The sequence below is a fragment of the Sciurus vulgaris genome, assembly GCF_902686455.1.
Source record: "Sciurus vulgaris genome assembly, chromosome: 15".
In the NCBI taxonomy this organism is placed as follows: Eukaryota; Metazoa; Chordata; class Mammalia; order Rodentia; family Sciuridae; genus Sciurus; species Sciurus vulgaris.
In genome coordinates, this window is record NC_136476.1 from 52,816,134 (window position 1) to 52,838,312 (window position 22,179).

Sequence of the window (22,179 nt, forward strand, 5' to 3'; positions counted from 1 at the left end):
CTTGCCACAATATCAGAAGATGTATACAATTAGACCCTTTTCTAGGAGTAAACCCAGAGCTTGAGAAGGCAGGGATCCTGCCCAAGGTGACCCAGCAAGCCAGGGAAAAAGCCAAGAATGAAAGCAGTGTTCCTATCATTGGGCATCCTGCCACTGTCGTAGGCATGGTTGGCTTCCAGATAGAACTGAGTTTAAACCCTTTATCACTAGTGAACAGATCTGGTTGCTTTGGAGCTACATTGTTTTTCTGATGAGCAGGTAGATAAACCTCGAATGATACAAAAAGAATGTATTGAATGAGTGGCTCACTAGCCCGCCTTCATGCCAGCACCCTGGCTCCTCAAAGTATTGGTATGTTTTGTCACTGATGATGGTTATGAGTCAGCCATGGGCAGGAAGATGACAGAGTCACTATTAGTGTGTGCTTGACTGCTTTCTTTGCACTTCTGCATTCCTACCTGGTGTGTAGTACGTTCTTGTCATTCCACAGAAGTCTGCTGCGCACACAGCCCCATAGGCCAGTCTACATCTATTTACATTGGCTCCCCAACTGCCAGCCTCCTCACACTCCAGTCTGCCTAATGGAACAAGTAGAAAATTGTATCAGGAGTTGCCTTGCAGGGAGGTAATTGGGATATCCATAGAGTTCCAGATGCTGTGGTCTGTCAGAGTATATAGTTCCTAGGATCCTAGGCCTTGGGGGACAAATATGCTTTCAGGAGGGATCATCTGGTCACTGGCTCCTGGCCAAAAGATGACTGATTTCTTGATGGTTTAATCTTATTGTGTAATGTCTAGGAAAGAAGCTCTGGTGACATAGATTTTCAAGGAATTTGATATTATGCTGAAAACTATACGAATCAATTGAGGACCAGTTTAACCCATTCTTTGTCTCAGTTGTCTTATATAACTCTCGAGGCAGGCTTTTCTTTTTCATTTTAGCACTCACAGCCCTACTCTGGGACTTGTGACAGGGCTCAGCTTTTGGTTGGTTCAGTGTCAGTATTTCATCATTTCAGTGCAACCAGTTTGTGAGTGGGCATGTGTGCCCTGACTAAAACAATGTATTAGATCTTTCGTAGAAGACTCTATAGAATGTTACAGGCAACAGTTTTTGATTTGAGGTCTCAGAGAGTTGGGACTAGACACCTGGACCCATGAACGTTGTTTCTTTCCCTTCCCTGTCACTTTTAATGCTGAACTGTTTTTCAACAAAGCTGGCTTCCTCCAGAATCCAACTTAGCAACCTGGAGAAGCCTGAGGCCACTCCTATAGCAGGAAGCTGCCCTACATTTGGGCAGTAACCAGTAGAACTTGATACTGACGCCAGAGTGTAAAAATAAACACCTCCTACGGTTCTGTCTTAATCCATTGGCATCAGAGTTGCTATTATTAGTCTGTAGGCCTCATAGGCAGCTGTGATGGGCAGACAACAGCCTGGTCAGACCCATCCTGCCATCTTGGGATCAGAGTGTTCCGCTCCTTCACCTCCTGGGATGTGATGTGGGGCCCCAGGAGAAGCAGCATCAGTCTAGGAGTGTATCCCACAATAGGTAATAAGAAAGATGGAGCCCTGTCGTGCCTTTAGCTGTGAGAGCCTGAGGCTCCCAGCACCAGCTACCAGTCTAGAATGTAATGGGCACAAGACGACTGATTTAGGCCTAGTGTAGGGCAGAGAAAAAAGGAACATGACTTTCTTTCTATTCCTTTGACTCTTTTGAAGAGACTTTGCCTACCAATTTCCTAGACCCTGGAGTCTTTAAAACTGGGAGAGAGGAAAGAACTCTTGGTCATCTGCCAAAGATAAAATAATACTAGGGACTTATTACTGAGCACTAATCATGTGTCAGGTGTTACATGTAATGACTTATTTAATTCTACCTCAAACCTCTGAGGGAAAATATGCCAGTATTACAACTGAGAGACCTAAGGTTTGGTGAGGTTGACTGATTTCCCAAAGTTCCATAGCTGGCAAGTCGTGTCTCAGGTTTAAGGCCAGGCCCATCTTTACACCAAATCCATGCTCTGAACGTTACAGAACATAGGCTGCCGAAGCCTCAGGAACCAGCCAGGCTTCAGGCACCTGCTTTTCGAAAATTTTTAAATAAACAAAAACAAGCTGGAGCTCGGCGTGGTGTCGCATGCTTATGATTCCAGTGGCTCGGGAGGCTGAGGTAGGAGAATCTCAAGTTCAAAGCCAGTCTCAGCAACTTAGCAAGACCCTGTCTCAAAATAAGAAGGGAATGTGGCTTACTGGTTAAGCATTTCTGGGTTCAATCCCTAGTACAAAAAAAAAATCAAGCTGGGTGCAGTGGTGCACACTTGTAATCCCAGTGACTCAGGAAGCCGAGGCAGGAGGATGGCAAGTTCCAGGGCAGTCTTAGCAATACAATGAGACCCTGTCTCAAAATTGAAAAATAAAAACAAAGACTGGGAATGTTACTCAGTGGTAGAGCACCCCTGGTTTCAGTCCTATGGTGAAGAAAAAAATTAACAAAAAATTAGGCTTACTTTAGTCTTATAACTTAATATAGTTATCTGTACATAGAAATGGCGTCTGCTGCCACTTGCTAGCAAGGCAGTTGCAGTGCTCTTACCAAGCATGGTGATTGTCTAAAGTCTAATGGAAGATAAGACACCTCCAGGAAAAGGGTTTAACTCTGACAGTCTGACAGCACTCTGAGGGATGCTAACCCCTGCTACTGAGAATATCGCCAGATCAGAACTTGGTTCCCTAGAGAAACAAGGTTTTGATGGCTTCTTGTGGTCATAGTGAGGGAAGGGTTCCCTTAAACAAAAAGATTTCCTTGAAAGGCAGCTAGTCTTCCCTTCCCTTCTTATCCTACCTCCCCCACCCTGGACCCACAACTGGCCTGTGTAATTCAATCCAGATTCTTCTCATAGCCTATTTCTCAGTACATGTGTGCCCTTTTATTTACAGCTTTGGACAGACTGATTGGATAGCAGTTTACCAGCCTACATGCTTCTTCCACTATCTGGGGGGCAGCGGGGAGCAGAAAATACTCTGACTTTGCTTCCTAGAGCCCAGAAGCCAGAAGGATCAGCCAAAGAGTAAGCAAGGTATTGACCACACTGAGCAGTTAAGAAGTAGCATAGGAGCCCTTTGTTTGTGTCCTGGCCACCTTACTCCTGCAAACACACACTTGAGAGCTGTCCTGCACCGAAGCGGGCTGAGCTGGAACTTAGAGCATCCCTGGTATTTGCTCTCTCTGCTCTTGGAGGTTTCCTACTCCCTTGCTACTCAGCTACACCTATCATTGAGAGGCTTTATCCTGTCGCCTTGTTCACTGCTGCATTCTCGGTACCCTCATCTGAAGAGCTTAGTCTGTCAAGGTAGGAACTAAATCTTCCTAATTCCCTGTAGTCCTCCTCTTTCCTCCTAACCTACATCCTCAAAAGAAATAAGATTTACAGCAATTTCTCAGTCTCGAGGGACTTACAGCTGTATTGCAATTAGAAACCAGGCACCTGGGAGTATAGGTGTGTATACGTGTCCACATAGTCACGTTGGAATGCAGGAAGGTGAAGAGAGTGTTTATTATCACTGTGATAATAAACACCTTGCACAGGAACCTTCCTAGGGCTTCAGATTCTACTTTAGCTTCATTTATAATTGTGCCTGAAAGGGACCTTAAGAGGTCTCTGAATGAACCTTCTGCCTCCAAATGGGTACATGAGTTGAGCTAAGGAGGGAATCAAATGGTTGCCCTGGTGGAGAAAGCATCCACTTTCTGACTGAACCCATGGGGAAAAAAATTAAAAAAGCGAGAGTTTTGTTCTCTAGATATAATCCCTTTTAAACAGAAAGCCAGGTTTTCCAGACTTTCACGGAGTAAAGGAAAGCCACCCTTTGCAGCGAGGGTCAGTGGTTTTAGCCTGTTCTTTCCTAGCCATAATTTCCTAGTGCTGCAATCTCCATTCATTGAATTGGGGCTTTGAGAGCTTGAGGCACTGCTAGGAAGTAAAAAGCTTGGGACTTGTTGAGGGTTCTGTTCAAGCTATTCTCTGTCAGTGATAATTTTTAGAGGTGCCTGCACGGTTTTCAGTTCATAAGGGAGAAAATAGACTTGGGGAAAAAGAAGGTATGCCCATACAAAGTAGTCCTAGAGGAGAGCGCATCTGCTTCAGGCCTTTTCCAAGGTGTTTGTATTTGGCTTTTAGGTGTGGACTTTTGCCTGAACTTTAATACAACATAGGTAAGAAGCCAAAAGCAAAGCAACTTCTGTGCTTCGAAAGAGGACACTATATAGGGAGCCTAATTAGGAAGCAGCTGGTGTGTCTGGGACAGCCTTCAGCCTAGGTCCTCCCAGCACACTCCCAGCATGCTGCCCAGTCTTACTTGGAGACCAAAATAACATGAAACCAGTTAGAAACAGTAGCCTGAGCGAAGAACAGCTATACTCTACCCCAGGGAAAGACAGATGACCTCCTGGGCGTTGGCTGCCATTCCATTTGTGGTATCAGACTCCTGAGGCCATAGCCAGGTGCACAGGCATCCAACAGCTTGTTTATTCTCTTTTTTACAACTCAGGCCCAGACACCACAAAAGTCCCTGTTACCACCACTTCTTAACTACCCAGATTCTTTCAGCAGCTCTCCCATATTTCATAGAGAAGTACTTGTAGAAAATTCAGACCTCTGTCTAATTTCATGGCATCTAAAGATTCAGAACTTTCACAGCTGGAAAGTAGATATACAAGCTGACTTTCCTAAGTTCATGTACAGGACAAAGTTTATGTTCTGGAAAGTTAAGTATACTATTAGTGAAATTAACCAATACTATTTCATAAACACTTTGTTTAGCAGCCACAAAGAAAAAGAAGAGATGATTTCTATCAGTAAATCATTTGTTTTGCTTCCTGTTTTCCCAATGCTAACAAACCATGCTCCTTTGCCTTTGCCCAGGGTCTAAGCCCTAGGGTTCCTTGAAGGTGCCTTTGGGGGTCTCCATAGGGGGAAAGGGAGTCAGAGTATACATCTCCCCTGCTTCAACCAGAGCAACTATTTTGTTGCTGAAAAAATAATAATAATAATAAAATAATTTTTTTTTTTAAACCACTGTTATATCCCTTGTCTCACATCTGAAACGTACTCTTTGCTGGCCCCTTCAAGAAGCATACTGACAATGATTTTAGCAAAATTATTACTCCTTCAAATTGAACTGTTACTCTTGAACATCCTGCCAGTGCCTTAGACATAGCGAATGCAATAGTAGATGCTTGTGGCTTGCTTGGTTGATTAGTGACTCACTAAGTGATATTAATTAATAATCCCAGAATGCTTCTAGTTCAGAAAAGAAAGTACAGCTTATAATTAATTTGGATTTGTTTTGATTTTACCATTTCTGATCTTTGCTACTGGAATTAATCACACAGTCTGAAGCAAAACCATGGCCAGACATGGGTTGTTGTTGATGTAAAGGATACCTGAATAGGTCAACCTAAAGAAAGTACTCGTGTGAATTTCTAAAGAAGTGTCTTGGGGTGAAAGGTCAACTGAGTAATTATTGGAAAAGACCAGAGACAGAGATTTAATAAGATCACAGTCTTACCTGTCGTTTTGTTGTTGTTGTCTTTTTATTTTGTTATTTAGTACTGCTTGCTTTTGTTACAAATTACCTGTCTGGAGTTTCCAAAACCACTCAGTGTCTTGATTGTGGAAAAATGAGGATCTTTTTCTCTGCTCAGATATACTTGTAGTACCATCTAACCTGTTTATCAGCAGCCTCCAGTACACATTTTCATTTGGGAGGTGGTTGGCTCTATTGTGTCTTTAATTAACTTACATGTTTTATAAAAGTTTATTTATAAAGCTAAATTACAGAAAAGGAATATTAACGGAAAAGTTTGCCAAATTCAAAAACATCTGCAAATTTCATTAGTAATATACTCGGTGTTAATTTCTTTGTTTTAACAAATACACTATGATTATATAGGAGGCAAATATTAAAGGAATTAAAGGATGTACAGAAGCCAGGTATGGTAATATACACCTATAATCCCAGCTACTCAGGAGGCTTAGGCAGGAAGATCACAAATTCTAGGCCCAGAGCTGGGATTGTAGCTCAGTGGTAGAGCACTTGCCTAGCATGTGTGAAGCATTGGGTTTGATTTTCAGCACCACATATAAATAAATAAAATAAATGTCCATTGACAACAAAAATATATATATTAAAAAAAATTTTGAGGCTAGTCTGGGCAACTTAAGTGAGACCCTGTCTCAAAATAAAGTGAAAAGGGCTAGGGATGTAACTCAGTGGTAGAACACACCTGAGTTCAATTCCCAAAAAAAAAAGATGCACAGAAACTCTGAATTCCCTTTGTAACTATTCTGTAAATCTAAAATTATTCCAAAATGGTTTATTTTTAAAGATTTCTACACAACAATAAAGGTCTTCACAATGAAGAAAAAAACCAAATAGTAAAATATCTGGGACAATCTGAGCATCAAAATCAGTAATACTAGGAATGGATAATGACCCATTGAGTTAAAAAAAAAAAAAGAATCCAAACTTATACCAAATAAATAAATGAAGAAAGGAAGGAAAAGGAGAATCTTTTTTATATTAAAATTACAACTAATAAATGTACAAGGAATAGTAGAGAGAATTTTTTTCATTTTCAACCATCATAGTAAATGACTAATTCAGTTAATAATCATCAATGAATGTTAAAAAGATTAGATGAAAACATGCTGGGAAACAGGACATTTACACAGTCTGAAAGTAATCTCCCTACAGGTTATCTATTAATTACAAAGGAGAACATGGTAACTGCACAGTGGAGAAGCCTGGAAGATACTGTCATAACCAAAGGTTCAAAGTTCAAAGTTAGCATCATAAGTAACATTACCAAATAATTTCCGGAGTTAAGTTTTGTTTTGTTTTGTTTTCTTTCTGCATTGTGTCTGCTTCTTCTGGACTCCAGCTGTTTTTATTCTACTCTGTTCTTCCTCTTCCAGGTTGCCCTTGAAAGTCTAGTCATCTTGATTCATATTTAAGAATCAAGCATTAAGCCATTCAGGAGGCTAAGACAAGAGGATTGGGAGTTCAAAGCCAGCCTCAGCAACAGTGAGGTGCTAAGCAATCAGTGAGACCCTGTCTCTAAATAAAATGCAAAATAGGGCTGGGATGGTCAAGTGCCCCTGAGTTCAATCCCCCGTACCCACCCACCCCCAGAAAAGAATCAAGTATTAAAAACCTGATTGTAAATCTTGTGGGAGTGAATAGGCATATCAGCTGGTGAATTTGTATGGTGGGCATCTGCAGCAAGCTGGCTCTTATGGGGGAACCCCCGAGAAGTCTGTATCTAATGGTCTTCTCTGGGATAATCAGTTTCTGCAGAGAAGATATATGCCAGGGCTAAGGGTAGAATAAATCAATCTAGCTGTTGGTATTCTCCTGAAACAGGAGTCTAGGAATTTTCCAATAGAGATTTTCACTTTTCCAATGCCCCTCATTCTTCTTATTTCTGTGCCTTGTTTTCCTGAGTCTAACATAGTTCCGCATATATTTCTCTGAAAAATCTCCAGATTCCTTTGGGAGCAGGAGAGGGGTCGTTTCCTGACAGTGTAGGGTTGATGGTGGGGATTGGGAGTCTTAAATTTGCTGCTTCTAGTTTTTAACTGTTTAGTACTTCACCCTACTTTCAGAGTACTTGGTTTCTAATTCCTGACTCATTCTAGGATTCTTCAGAGATGAATCTATTTGCATCTTTGATGGCATCTCCCTCTGTATGCACTGATTTTGTATCGAATATTTTTTCTTCTTTGTCTTTTTGTTGAGAGTAATTTTTGAGAGATGACAAAGGGATACCTTTACTCTGTTTCTTAAAACTTTAAATTTCATAGGTACATATCTTTTCTTTGAAGTTTTACAAAAGATTCTGGTCCTGCCACCCTGCAGTCTGCTCAAGTCCTAAGCAGATTTTTTTTTTTCCTTTTTGACCCTCCTAAGTTATGACAACAGATCCAATATATAACTCTAAATAAGGAATTCCTAGCATTTTTAAAATTTTATTTATTTATACGTGGTGCTGAGAATCGAACCCAGTGCCTCACACATGCTAGGCAGGCGCTCTATCACTGAGCCATAAGCCCAGCCCAGTTCTTAGCATTCTTAAAAGAGTAGTAACAATGCTTTACTCTTCTACAAAATGTGTAGTTTACAAAGTACTTTCATACACACTTCTGAGTAGGTTCCTCTTCAAATCTATTGCAGGAGCTCCCTCTCTCCTCTTAGTCTCACATTCTTTTTTTAACCTAGTAACTTCCCCTAAAATAGCCTGGTCCAGGCATAGAAGTGCTCAGTAGCCAGTGGTTATGGTCATATCTGCTTTATTTTCACTATCCCTAAATTTCTCTGTTGCTTAAGAAAGTTGTCATGTAGTCACTGAGTTCTGAAGAATGTTATAATTGAGTAGAGAAAGGGACCCTTATCCAATCGATTCATATTTACCAAAGGTTGCTGTCGCATTGTAGGCAGTTGTATGGCTTGTTTGTGGAGCTCTTTTTCTTATCACTTGATGATAATGAATATTACAATTATTTATATTTAGTATTAATTCATTTAATGTGGTAGGTGTTAACGTCTATCACCATTGTACAGGAAATGGGGGCAAGGAGAAGCTAGATAATGCCCAGGATCACACAACATACCAATAGCTATTATGTCATTTTCAAACTATTAGTGCATTCAATAAACAAACTTAACTGATAGACAATTTAGATAATTACTTTTTACTTTTTTCTTTCTTTTTTTTTTTTGCAGTGCTGGGGATTGAACCCAGGGCCTTGTGCTTATGAGGCAAGTGCTCTACCAACTGAGCTATATCCCCAATCCTTTTTCATTCTTTTATTGGTTTTTTGTTTAGTTTTTGTTTGTTTGTTTGTTTGTTTTTGGTACCAGGGATTGAATCCAGTGGTGCTTAACCAGTGAGCCATATCCCCAGCCCTTTATTATATCTAGAGATAGTATCTCATTGAGTTGCTTTAAGACCTCACTAAGTTGCTGAGGCCGGCTTTGAAATCACGGTCCTCCTGCCTCAGCCTCCCAAACTGCTGGAATTACAGGCATGTGCCACTGCGCCCAGATAGTATATTTTCATTATATAAAATAAGGGGTTTCAGTTTTGGCATGTTTGTACATGCAAATAGCATACTTTGATCATATCCCCCCACATTATCTTCCCTTACCATTACCTCTGCTACACTTATTTGTGTCTTAATTGAAATGTTATGCTTACTGAATCCATGGATTTGTGTTTTCTTTCACTTCTGGAATATTTTCTACCATTATCACTTACAATTACCTCTCCTTGATTCTCTGCTATGAACTCTGACTAGAAGAATGTTAAGCCTTCCCATTCTATCTTCTATCTCTCAACTTCTCTTCAATTTTTTCCTGTTTGTGTTATATTCTGTGTAATTTCTTCAGCTCTGTCCCATGCCACTCACTTTGAGATTTTACCCTTTATTTAAAATATTTTCACATTTAGCTGGTTTATATTCTGTATTTCGCCTTTTTTGGGGGGTTGGGGGTTGCCGGAGTTTGAACCCAGGCTCACGTAACCATTAAGTCATATCCGCAGCCCTTTTTTAATGTTTTATTTGAGATAACATCTTGCTAAGGCCCTAGGGTCTCGCTAAATTATTAAGGTTGGTTTTAGACTAGAAATCCTCCTGCCTCAGCTTCTCCAATTGCTGGGATTACAGGTGTATGTCGCCACACCCAGCTATATTTGGCTTTGTGATATGTGAAGTCCTGGCAGTCTAAATCAATTATTTTATTGTTTATTATTAACTTGGGGTTTCTTGCCTCCATGTATGTTTTGATCATTGATTATAAACTAATTTTTGCATGCTTTTTAATTTTGAGAATTTGTGGGCTTACATTAGGAGATATTTTTCTTCAAAGATTTGTATCTCCTGCTAAAAGATAAGGGGCACCACCAAACTTGGATCATTTGAACTTCTTCCAAGGGTCTCAGTCTAAGCAGGAGTCTCAGGTTTAGTTCCCTTATCTTTCCAGTGGTTCAAGGCTTGTCATCCTAAAAGCAATGATGCTTTTGGTTCAGGCCCATAAGGAACCCCTTCATGATTTTTCAGTCCTTTGAGGGATTGGGAGAGTAGCCTTGGAGATTTCTATTTACTGTGATCACTGAAGTGCTTAAAAATCTGTGCTACATGGGATCTAGTGTTTTGCAGTGTAAAAGTTCCCCATATTATCTCATTCACAATGATGCAGAAAACAGAACTCTACATAACTTAATATTCTACTTTTTTATTAGCTTATAAGCCTTTTTAATGCTATAAAACATTTCTTTGTATGCATAATTTTTATGGTTTCATTATTTTCCATTGCATTGGTATACTTTAATTAGCCTTTTAAAAATTATTTAGAATATTCTCATTTTTCTATTTTTTTACGTATGCTGCAGTAAACATCATTGCGTAAATATGAGATAAGTCAAGGGGCACGAGGCTGTAAGGGAAAAGCATAACTGTTACTTTAGAACAAAGGTTGCTAACTCACAAGCCTTACGGGAGCCAGGCAAATAAGTAAAGTGCACAGTTCAGAGTTTAAGATCTTGGCATTAAAGATTCATTTACTAAGCATTTTATCAGGGCTCAACTTTTGGGGGTTTTTTCTTCCTTATTTTCCTTTTCTCTGTCATAGGCTGTTTCAGGCTAGGCTGACCTACATGTTGACATGGCTCCATCTAGCCTGCTGTACATATCATTCAGTAGCTTTATCAAACAAACTGGCGCCCTCCTGTGTGTCAAGATTCTGTGCTCAGAATTATCTATCATGATATAAGACACAGTCTCATTCTTTAAAGATATACTTTTATCAATAGATAAATAACCAAATAAAATGGCCAAGGCTGGGTACTAAATGAGTTGTATAGACAGTCGGTATTGAAGAAGTTTAGGAGAACTTCCATGATAAATAAGAGCCTCTAGATATCTTCCCAGTGGAATGAACTAACACTAAGAATTTGGAATAGATTTCAATGGAACATGGTTAGGATAAGAAGCAACTTTGAGTGCCACCTTAAAGAATTTGGCTTTATCCTTGGATGGCAGGAGCCACTGATAGCTTGTTGAAGGCAGTGCTTTGGGGAAATTAAATTTGTGTTGAAATGTATATGGTACCTGGGAGGATAAAAGCCAGAAGCAGGAAAACTAGTTAGAAGACTAATTCAGGAGAGAGGTAAGGCAGACCCAAATTAGCATGGTAGGAATAGGGATAGACCTGGTATCTACTAGGCTAGTGGATATTTGATTCTGGAAGTTCAGTAAGAATGTAAGATTCAGAAATCAATAGCAAAGATATGGGAAGGGTTAAACACAACTTAAGTTGAAAAAGACTTCAGATCTGAAATTTGCTATAAGTCTGCATTTAAATATGGGCCAAGTATTGTTTTATTAAATAATGAGGGAAGAAAGATATAAGAAGTAGAACTAGGAGGATTAGTGTTACAGAAACCAAAAGGAAGTGTTGAAGTAGGAGAAGATGGCTAATCAGGTCAAGACAATTCAGATGATAAGTTAAAAAGAAATTAAAACTGCTTCACACAATTCCAATATTACAAGAAGGCAGATTCCTAGTAATTAAGAAATGGTGAAGGAGCCAGGCATGGTGGTGCATAATCCCAGCAATTTCGAAGGCTGAGGCAGGATCACAAGTTTGAGGCCAGCTTCAGCAATTTAGCAAGACCCTAAGCAACTTAGAGAGACCCTGTCTCAAAATAAAAAATAAAAAGGGCTGGGGATGCATCTCAGTTGGTTAAGTACCCCTTGGCTTCTATCTGTGGTGCCAAAAAGAAGAAAAAAAAGGAAAGAAAGAAGAAATAAATGGCGAAGGAGAAAATAGAGTTAACAGGTCCTTCTTTTATGAATTTTAATGTTGAAAAGGCAAAAGAAAGAGGATTATCTGAGTTGACGTGCCAGTGATGGCCTCTGCTTTCTGGTTCACCTGAGATTCCCCCAGTTACAGGGCTCTCATAGACTTCTGCCTTTGTGGAACCACGTGACACCCTTCAAAAGGCTGCTACTGCTTTTTTAAAAAAACAGCTTTATTGACATTCCTTGCGTTTCACCATTTGAAGTATCTAGTTCAGTTGTTTTTAATATATTCATAGAGTTGTGCAACTATGACCACAATCTAATATTTTCATCATTCCCAAAAGAAACCCCATACTCACTAGCAGTTATTCCCCCATTTCTCCCTCTGTCTAACCTCTGGCAGCTACTGGTCTATTTTTGTCTCTGTACATGTACCTGGTCCAGACATTTCATATAAATGGAATCAAAAAAATGGAATTTTTTCATTTCTTTGTTTTCTTTCACAAAACATGTTTTCTTGGTTCATCTGTGTTGTGGCATGTATCAGTATTTCATTCCTTTTTATGCTAAATAATTTCCCATTATGTGGATATCCTGTGTTTTGTTTATCCTTTCATCTGTTGAACATGTTGGTAGTTCCCATTTTTTTAATATTATAAATAATGCTCCTGTGAACTTAGTCTTTTGGAGTCACTGGTATTACAGGCATGTGCCACTGCCCACTGCACCGGGCCTAAGCATCTTCTTTTTTTTTTTTTTTTTTGGTACCAGAGATTGAACCCAGCAGGGGAACTCAACACATCCTTAGCCCTTTTCATTTTTTATTTTGAGACAGGGTCTTGCTAAGTTGCTTATGGCCTTGCTAAATTGCTGAGGCTGGCTTTGAACTTGTAGTCTTCCTGCTTCAGCTTCCCAAGCTGCTGGGATTACAGGCATGCACCACTGTGCCCAGCCAAAGCTTCTTCTCTCTCTCTCTCTCTTTTTTTTTTTAATATTTTTTTAGGTGTTAATAGACCTTTATTTTATTCGTTTATTTATATGTGGTGCTGAGGGTCGAACCCAGTGCCTCACACATGCGAGGCAAGCGCTCTACCACTGAGTCACAACCACAGCCCCCCAAAGCTTCTTTTTTGACAAGAAAACAGGGGTTTTCTCTTCCAAGCTTTGAATCGAGTCTGCTCGTCACCCATTCTCATTACACCCAAGTAACATCCTTTTTATTATTATTCTTCAGTAGCGCGTCAACGTAACACTTTCTAAGTGCCAAGCACTGTATGTACTAGGTTTTATGAGAAACCTAAACCTGTCTTATGTACTGGATAATGGAAATACAAAGATATAAATATACCTTGGATCTTGGTAGTCAAGAAGAAATGCTTAAGTGGATATGCACAAAAGAACAATAGCCATGCTAAGAAGTGATACATGATATACTTAATCAAAACCTCTCCTGGATTTATGTTAGTTTCTGATGATGTTTGTATCTAAAATGCAATGAAATTAGAAAAATAATGACAGTATATTTTCTCTTATGAAATGATGATGACAGTTGATACAGAGTTATTTTGATACTGTTTTAGTGATATCACTGGACAGTTAAAAAATTGACAATCCTAGCTGGGCATGTCTGTAATCCTAGCTATTAGGGAGGCCAAGGCAGGAGGATGGCAAGTTTGAGGTCGGCCTTGGCAATTTACAAGACTCTATCTCAAAAAGGACTGGGGTTGTAGCTTAGTAGTAGAGTGCCCCTGGGTACAACCCCCAATTTAAAAAAGAAAAAATTTGGCAATCCTGTATTGATCCTACAGGTTTTGCAGATTGGGTTGTTGTGTGTGTGTGTGTTGTTTTGTCTTTTTTTTTTTTTTTTTTTTTTTTTTTTTTGGTACCAGGGATTGAACCCAGGGGCACTTAACCACTGAGCCATATCCCCAGCTCTTTTTATTTTGAGACAGGTTCTCTCTAAGTTGCTTAGGACCTCGCTGAGTTGCTTAGACTGCCTTTGAACTTGCAATCCTCCTGCCTCAAGCTCCCAAGATGCTGGAATTACAAGTGTATGCCACCACACCCAGCTTGAGCCCACAATTTTGATGAGAATTTTTCTTTCCTGTCTTTGAAATCAACCTGCAGTCACTGGTTCAGAAAACAGAGATCTTAGATAATTCTGAAGATGGCCAAGTATAAATCTGAATGAACAGAGGCAGTAAAGGGGAAATGGGCTTATGAAATAGGTTTGAAGCTATTCAAAGTAAGATTGGGTGGAGGAGAGTAAACAGCCAAGGTGGAGGACCTTGGAAGCCAAAATAAGGAGCTTCAACTTTTGAGAATGACAAACCATTACAAGGGACAGGAGAAGTGATGTGTTGAAGAAAGATGGCGCTTTAGGAAAATGAATCGGGGAGTACTGAAAGGTAAATTACAAGTGGGAAAACTAAGAGGCTATTGAAATTTATAGTGTATTTGTATTTTGTTTCTAGCTATAAAATAATTTGATCTTTCATCAAAAACCATTTAGATTATTGGCAGTATTGGTTGGGAAGTAGGTGACAATGTTGTCTGTGATGTTGTGAAATTAAGCCAAGCACTGAAAGTATGAGAGTTGCCACCTTCCACAGGTGACTGGATACCTTTCCCAGGCACATTACAATGGTTAGTTTAGCCTCACAGAACTATCAGGGATACTCTGGGCCCAGAACTCTCACACTAAGCAGCTATAACTCCAAACACTTGGTCAGGGAAGCTGACTTTGTCTAGCCTACAGCCATGTATCCAGTTGTCTTAGTGGTCCGTATTAGTTCAGAAAGAGGTCCTTTCAGCCTCCCTGAGAGGACTGCTGGTAGTTGGTTAGTTTTATGAACTGCAGCCTCCCTCCCTCCTCTTCCTCGTTGTTTCTTGCATTGTCAGATCAGGGGGCCATGGCCCCTCAAACAAGCCAAAGTGGGAGATGGATCATTAGCCACTTTCATTCTTCTCTATAATTCATGTCAGTCAGCCTGGTGTCAGAGGATACAGGCCTCATGGGGAAGAAGAAGCAAGAAGGAGAAAGAAAGCTACATTTCTTCTAGATCCTGAGAGGGAGCTACTGTGGTCTTGGACTATTGATTCTCTGAAGGTTTCTTTAGGCTTCACTGTGGAGTCCAGATAGTGTATCAACCCTCCTTATCTATAGGTTCTGTATTTGTAGATTCAACCAACTATGGATCACAAATATCCAGGAGGGGGAAATTGTGTCTGCATTGAACATTTTTTGGTAGAAAAAGAGAGTAAGCTTTGTACAGACTTTTTTCCTTGTCATCAATCCCTAAATAATACAGCATAACAACTATTTATATAGCATTTATGTTGTATTGGGTATTATGTATAATCTAGAAATGTCTAAAAGTATACAGGAGAATATGCCTAAGTTAGATGCAAATACTGTGCCATTGTATATAAGGGACTTGAGCATTTTCAGACTTTGATATCTTCGGGGCTACTGGAACCAGTCCCCCACAAGCTCCAGATACCAAAGGACTGTAGGGAGCCTTGGGAGGGGCTATAGTCAGGAATACTGCTTGGGGTCCGAGCCCACCTTGAGAGCATCTCTGTATTCAAGGGTAGCAGCAGGGAGCAGTAGCATGAAATAGAGTGCTGCCACTTACTGTGCAAGGGCTCTTTCTCTACTGGTATTCCCACAGAACTAGCCCAGAACTTGAGCAGGAAAGGGGTGGGAAACTCAGTAGTTCTATAGACAACTGAGATTTTTCTCTGGCCTGAGAGAGACCACTCCCTTTCCTCAGCTTTCCTTTCCCTGGGAAGATGGGCTTCCTGACCTCAGCCTGGCTGAAGGATTCTGCCTCTACAGAAGCCCACTTTGACCCAATTCAGGACTGACCAAAACCTAATGTATGTGAGAAGCCCAGTTCTCCTTCAGCTAGTAGACCTGAAGATCCAGAACTGAATTGGACCTGTGTTAGGAGGGGGACCTGCAGCGACTTTGGTCCTAAGCCCCATGATTACCCTGTGTCGGGCAGAAGCCTTCGTGCAGTCCAGTCCTTTTAGACAGACAGACCCTGTCCATTTGCCTGAGGAGCACTCTAGGAAGCCTAGTGCTAAGACTAGTCAGGCATCCACAAGGACTGAGCTGGGTGTTTCTTCTGATAGAATGGTCCCTGCAGCCTCCTTCAGGGCTTCAGGGATCCCCTCCTAGGCTGACTGCTCCACCCTAAGGCTAGTCTGGAATCCTAGTGAGAGGAAAAAGCTGGAAAACAAGGAGCCATTCAGAGTGGGTAAAAAGAAGGCGGGGAGAGGTTTCTGACTAAGGTCTGAAAGGAGGGCCAAAGGAAGGAAGCTCCCAGGCTCAGCCCAGGCTATTTCCCTGACACTCCTAAGACCTGGGCTAGGCCCAGCTCTCCCTATTTTTCTTTTGCTGTATTGAGAGCCTCCATCTTCCGGCACCGCCTGCCCTCCAGACTGACTCCTCTCTGCACCCTCCCCTTCCCTAGGCTAACAGGCCCACAGGGACTGATGGGGAGGGAGGCTGAGTGGCTCTACTGTGGGCATGCCTGCTCTTTTCCCTCCCCCCCTTCCCTTAGCAGCAACGTCACCCGCAGCACCAGCACCAGCAGCCGCGGCAGCAGCAAGGAGATGGGCTGGGATTGCGCAGCCTCCCTGCATTAGCTAGGATGCCATTGTATTAGCAGAAATCAGATCTTAGGAAATCAGCCCAGCTCCCCCCGTGTGGTCCTGTGGAACAGTGCCTCAGCTAGAACTGTCCAGGTAGAGCTCGGTGGGAGTGCAAAAGGAACAGGAGCCTCCTGGTCCAGCTCACGGCTCCTTACAGAGGTATGGCTCAGCGGCACTGGGGGGAGGGGAGCGGCAGAGCCTAAGGATTTCTGATCAACATTTGGGCCCTGGCTCGTGAGGGTTGGCTTTGTGTCTCTGAAAGAGAATGAGTGTTAGCAAGTACCAGACAAGCTCATCCATGCATACATTTGGCTACCGCACAGGAATGGGGAAAAGCAGAGGCTTGTGCTAGTGCTGTAATGCCATTTTGTCAAGAAGCAGAAGATCCTGTGCTTGCTTTCTGGGCATTTGTAATGAAGCTGCTGTAGCCGATATAATCAGGGTAGGGAGTGTTAGGTCTAGAAACAAAGGCTTAATGGGAGGAGACCCCTAACGTAAGTTTATGATGGAATCCATACAGGGATCCACACAGCTTTCAAGAGGGGCTGGGCAGCCTTTCCCTTCACACCCATGCGTACATGTGTGCACACTGGCACACATACTGTATCTTCTGGTACTGTGGAAGCCACTCAGCTCCAAATTAGGATGAATTAAGAAAGAATGTTGACCAAGATGTTCTATAGCCCGGGGGGCAGGGGAGCAGTCCTTGCAATAACTGTTATAATTTGCCTTCTTATACAGACTCAGCTTCTTCCTAGAGGAAAGAGACCAAAGCATAAGCTAAGTTAACATTCCCAGTTCCACCCTCTTTCTTTCTTCCCTTCAGCCTTGCCCTGGAGAAAACTTATTCAGGAAAAAGGCTCACCATCAGTACCTCAAGTCAAGGTCAGGTTGCTTGAGAATAGAACAGTACCAATGTCTCCCCCATCTTCCTTCAGGAGGCCAAAACAGAGGAATGGTTCTGTGACTAGCAGAAGGATACTGAGGACCAAAGACAGGGAAACTAGTCTTCTGAGGTTTTCCTGTTGCTGAGCAGGTAGAGTCCCTTAAATTTCAAAAACATGATAATGGGAGACAAGAATTCCCTGGTGTGCAAATATGTGTTTGAGGTATGCCCTGGAAACTTGTGGAAGTGCGTTAGTTCACAGAAGTATCTAGGAATATGAACAACAGAGCAGGGGGAAGTGGGTTTCCAGGACCATGAATGGGGCAGGAAGATGAGTACTGGGAACTGGAGCAGGAAGGGCAGGAGGCAGGATTGACCAAATGTAGGAGAGCATGGGAGCAGTAACAGGAAAGGGACTGTGGGCTCAGAGAATGGATGCGAATAGGTATGGCCTCTAACCAGTGAGGTTAAAGTGTAGGCCTACCCAGGAGGTGGGAAACAGTCTCTCTAGGTACAGGGTAGAACAGGGTAATCACAAGGACTTTAGGAAGAGGGTGTGGCCCTGATCTTTTTCTTTGGGAGACAACTATGATGGAAATGTTGAGAATTGGACAAACCTGGGTTTCGATCCCATCTCAACTATAATTGTGGGGAAACTACTTAAACACGCTAAGCTTCAATTTTCTTTTCTGTAAAATGGGAATTATTATGCCTACTTGAAAGTGTTATAGTGGATGCCTATTGTGTAAATTCTCAATAAATGATCACTGATAAATAGCATTGTTTTGATGGACCAAGAGACCCATTTGTGACCAGAGTCAGTAAAAGGGCTCCTTTGAAAAGTTTTCCCTGGATCTGGAGAGCTAGACCTTACAACTTCATGCTGGCTGAGCCTACCCCTCTACTAGCATAGCTAGAGGGCTCATCTTCTGAGAGATCTTCCTTCAACTTTCTTCTTATTCTGGATTCTCTATTCCTTCTCCAGCTTCATCTTCCATGTGTCTCCATTTAATCAGGGTAGAAAAGAAGTCTAGAATGAGCTCTTCCACCTCTGTTTTCTCTTTGCCTTTGTCAGTTATGGGCCATAGTATTAAACTTGTTTTGACATAGGACAAGTGAGTCTAAGGAGTCTTAGATATGCCCTCAGTAAATGTTTTCTGTGGTATTTGAAATCAAGTCAAATGTACAATATTCTCTCATTACATTCTTAATGGAACAAGAAAATTTTTCAAAAATTAGAATTCCTGAGTCTCATCTTAATTCTGTTATATATTCACTGAGTGGTCTTAAGCAAGAAATTTCATTTTTTTGAGTTATCGCTTTCCTTATTTTTAAAAATGAAGATGGCCCTGCCTATTTTGGTTAGTTGGTATGAGGATCAATGAGATATGACATATATAAAAAGTGCTTTGTAAAATATGTGAAGGGGGTAGGGCAAGGCATTAATACAAAATCTCATGAGATGCCTGCAGAACTTCTCCATAGTTGATCAAATTGGATTGTCTATGGATGACTGTTGGCAGACTTTGCCCTTGGTTCTATGGAGATTAAGGAGGAGTTAAGATCTTCTCTGAGATACACAAATGTAAAATAAATGAATCAGTGAGTAAAGGGGCTTGACACTTAAAGTTCGATTCCATATAACCAAAATGTAAAAGCCAAAACTATACAGCACTTAGAAGAAAAGCAAGGAAAATTTTTTTATGATCTTGGATAAGGTAAAGATATCTTAGTATACAGAAAGTTATAACCCTAAAGAAAAAACTGAAAAAATGGACTTTATAAGAATTAAAAACTTTTGATAATAAAAAAAGAGAAAAAAACACCATTAAGAAAATAAACAGGGGCTGAGGTTGTAGCTCAGTGGTAGAGGACTTGTCTAGCACTGGGTTCGATTCTCAGTACCACATAAAAATAAATAAATAAAACAAAGGTATTATGTCCATCTACAACTTAAAGAAAGAGAGAGAAAGAGAGAGAGGAAGGAAAGAAGGAAGGAGGGAGAGAAAGAAAGAAAAGAAAAAAAAAAGAAGAAAAGAAAAGAAAGAACAGGAACCGGGCAAGGTGGCGCACACCTGTAATCCCAGTGGCTCAGGAGGCCAAGGCAGGAGGATCATGAAGTCAAAGCCAGCCTCAGCAAAAGCGAGGTGCTAAGCCACTCAGCGAAACCCTGTCTCTATATAAAATACAAGATAGGGCTGGGGATGTGGCTCAGTGGTTAAGTGCCCCTGAGTTCAATCCCCAGTACCAAAAAAAAAGAAAGCAAACAAGTTTCTACCACAGATGCAAAACAAGGGTCCTTGGGCTTTCTGCTGGCTGTGGCAGCTGAGGTTGAATAGAGAAATAAGGGTGGGGGAGGACTCGGACACACAGGCAAGCCATAGACTAAGAAAATAATATTCATGAGACCTGTATCTGCAGAAGAGATATAGTGAAAATAAAATTTAAAACTCCTACAACTCAATAAAGAAAAGACAATTCAATTTTTGAAAAACGAGTAGAATGGTCCACAGGTAACTAAACACCTGCCAGGTTCCAAACACTGTAATAAGTTCTAGGGACACAGAGTTGATTGCATCAATCTCTGACCTCTAACCTGCATTCCAAACTGGGAGACAGATGCTTAAACACAACACAACTGTCAGTGCCCTCCAGCCAGACACTGCTCCTTGTTACCTTCCATATAAACTTGATCTTACCCCTGGTTTAGAGGACCAGCATTCTAGACTCTCTCTGTGCGTCAGTATTTTGCCATATAAATACATGCATGTGCTGGTAATGGTTCTGAGAAAAGAATCATAAATTCTTATATACTTGTGACTATTTCTTGAAAATGTTGCTTTAAAAAGGGGGGAAGTATCCATTAAAGATGAATTGTGGCTATAACACATAGGAGCTCTTAAAATCATTACTAGTGTATAAGAAATTTCTCTATACTCCTTTTTGTCCAGGCCTTGGAATTATGGCCTTGACCTTGGGAAAACCTAGTACTATATGTAGGGAAAAACCCCCTCCTTAAAAAAATATTACTTAAATTATATTCATAATGGATGTCTAATATACACAAATCAGAATATACAGATGAAACAAAAAGAATTTAAAATAATCCAAAATCATTCAATAACAATAGGTGCTATTAACATTTTGTTGCATATATTTCAGATTTTCTTCCATGCATATACACATATTTATTTTTTTAAACGCGCCATACTATACATGCTGTTAGTAATCTATTTTCACTTAATATTTTGTGAAGACTTGCCAGACATGATGGCACATGCTTGTAATCCCAGCTACTTGGGAAGTTGCAGGATCACAAGTTCAGGGTCAGCCTGGGCAATTTATTGGAACCCTGTCTCATAAATAAATAAATAAATAAATAAGGCTGGGAATATAAGCCCAGTGGTGGAGAGTCCCAGGGTTCAATGCCCAGTACCACATATACACATGCACAAACTTAAAATGTATATATTTTATGGCCTGGGGTTGTAGCTCAGTGGTAGAGCAATTGCCTACCACATGTGAGGCACCGAGTTCCATCCTCAGCACCACATAAAAATAAATAAATAAAATGAAGGTATTGTGTCTACCTACAACTAAAAAAAATTTTTATTTAATATTTTGTGAGCATCTCTCCCAGTCAGTAATCATGTTAACACAACATCATTATTATTATTTGTTTCAGACAGGGTCTCATTATGTTGCCCAGACTGGCCTTGATCTCCTGAGGTCAAGTGATTTCCTGCCTCAGCCTCTCAAGTAGCTTAGGAGTATAGGTGTGTGCCACCATGTCCAGCTAAATAGCACATTATTTTATTTCATTTTTTAAATTTAATTTTATATGTTAATTTATTTTGTACTGGGGATTGAACCAAGGGGTGCTTTACCACTGAGCCACATCCTCAGTCCTTTTTTATTTTGAGACAGGGTCTCCCTAAATTGTTGACACTGACCTTGAACTTGTGATCTTCCTGCCTTAGGCTCCCAAATAACTGGGATTACAGGCATGCACTGCCACCACCACCGCACCCTGCTTAGCATAGTCTTTTTAAGTTTTATTTATGTTGTAGCTTGTATGAGGACTTCATTCCTTTTATCTCCAAATAATATTCCATTGCATGTACATAGCACATGTTGTATATCCATTGGTTGTTGAATATTTGGATTGTTCCTACTTTTTTTTGACTACTGTGAATAATGCTGCTTTTAATGTTTGTATACAAGCTTTAGTGTGAATGTTTTCATCTTCTTGAGTATATTCCTGGAAATAGAATTACTGGGTCTTGTAACTCAATGTTTAACATTTTGCAGGATCATTTGATAATGCCCTCAGCAATGTTTGAGGGTTCTAGCTCCTCCACACCATCAACACTTGCTACTTTATTTTGTATTTTAGCCATCCTAGTGGAAGCAAAGTGGTATTACATTGTAATTTTTATTTCTCTCTTGACTAATAATATGTACCTTAGTCACTTGTGTGTCTTCTTTGAAGAAGTATCTATTTCGATTCTTTGCTCAATTTTTGTCTTTGTTGATTATTGATTGATTGTGGTACTAGGGATCAAACCCAGGGCCTTGGGTGTGTTAGGAAACTGCTCTGCCAGTGAGCAATGTCCTCTGAGTTGTCTAATTGTTGAGTTGTAAGAGTTCTTTATATATTTTGAGAAGTGGCTATCAGATATATGATTTGCAAATATTTTCTCCCATATAACAAATTGGCTTTTCACTTTCTTCATGGTATACTTTGAAGCACAAAGGTATTT

At 40.6% G+C, this 22,179-nt stretch overlaps 1 protein-coding gene across 3 annotated transcripts in view; it reads left to right on the top strand.

Annotated features, from left to right (window-relative positions):
* Nucleotides 1-22,179, top strand: part of RUSC2 (RUN and SH3 domain containing 2) — a 60,034-nt gene that overhangs the window by 21,427 nt on the left and 16,428 nt on the right. The window contains exon 1 of one of the 3 annotated variants that reach the window (XM_079111813.1): nt 13,837-16,689. The exons of the other annotated variants lie outside the window; for them this stretch is intronic. The gene's annotated coding sequence lies outside the window, so the exon portion shown is untranslated. Of the gene's footprint in view, nt 1-13,836; nt 16,690-22,179 lie in introns of those variants that run through there. 3 annotated transcript variants of the gene reach the window in all.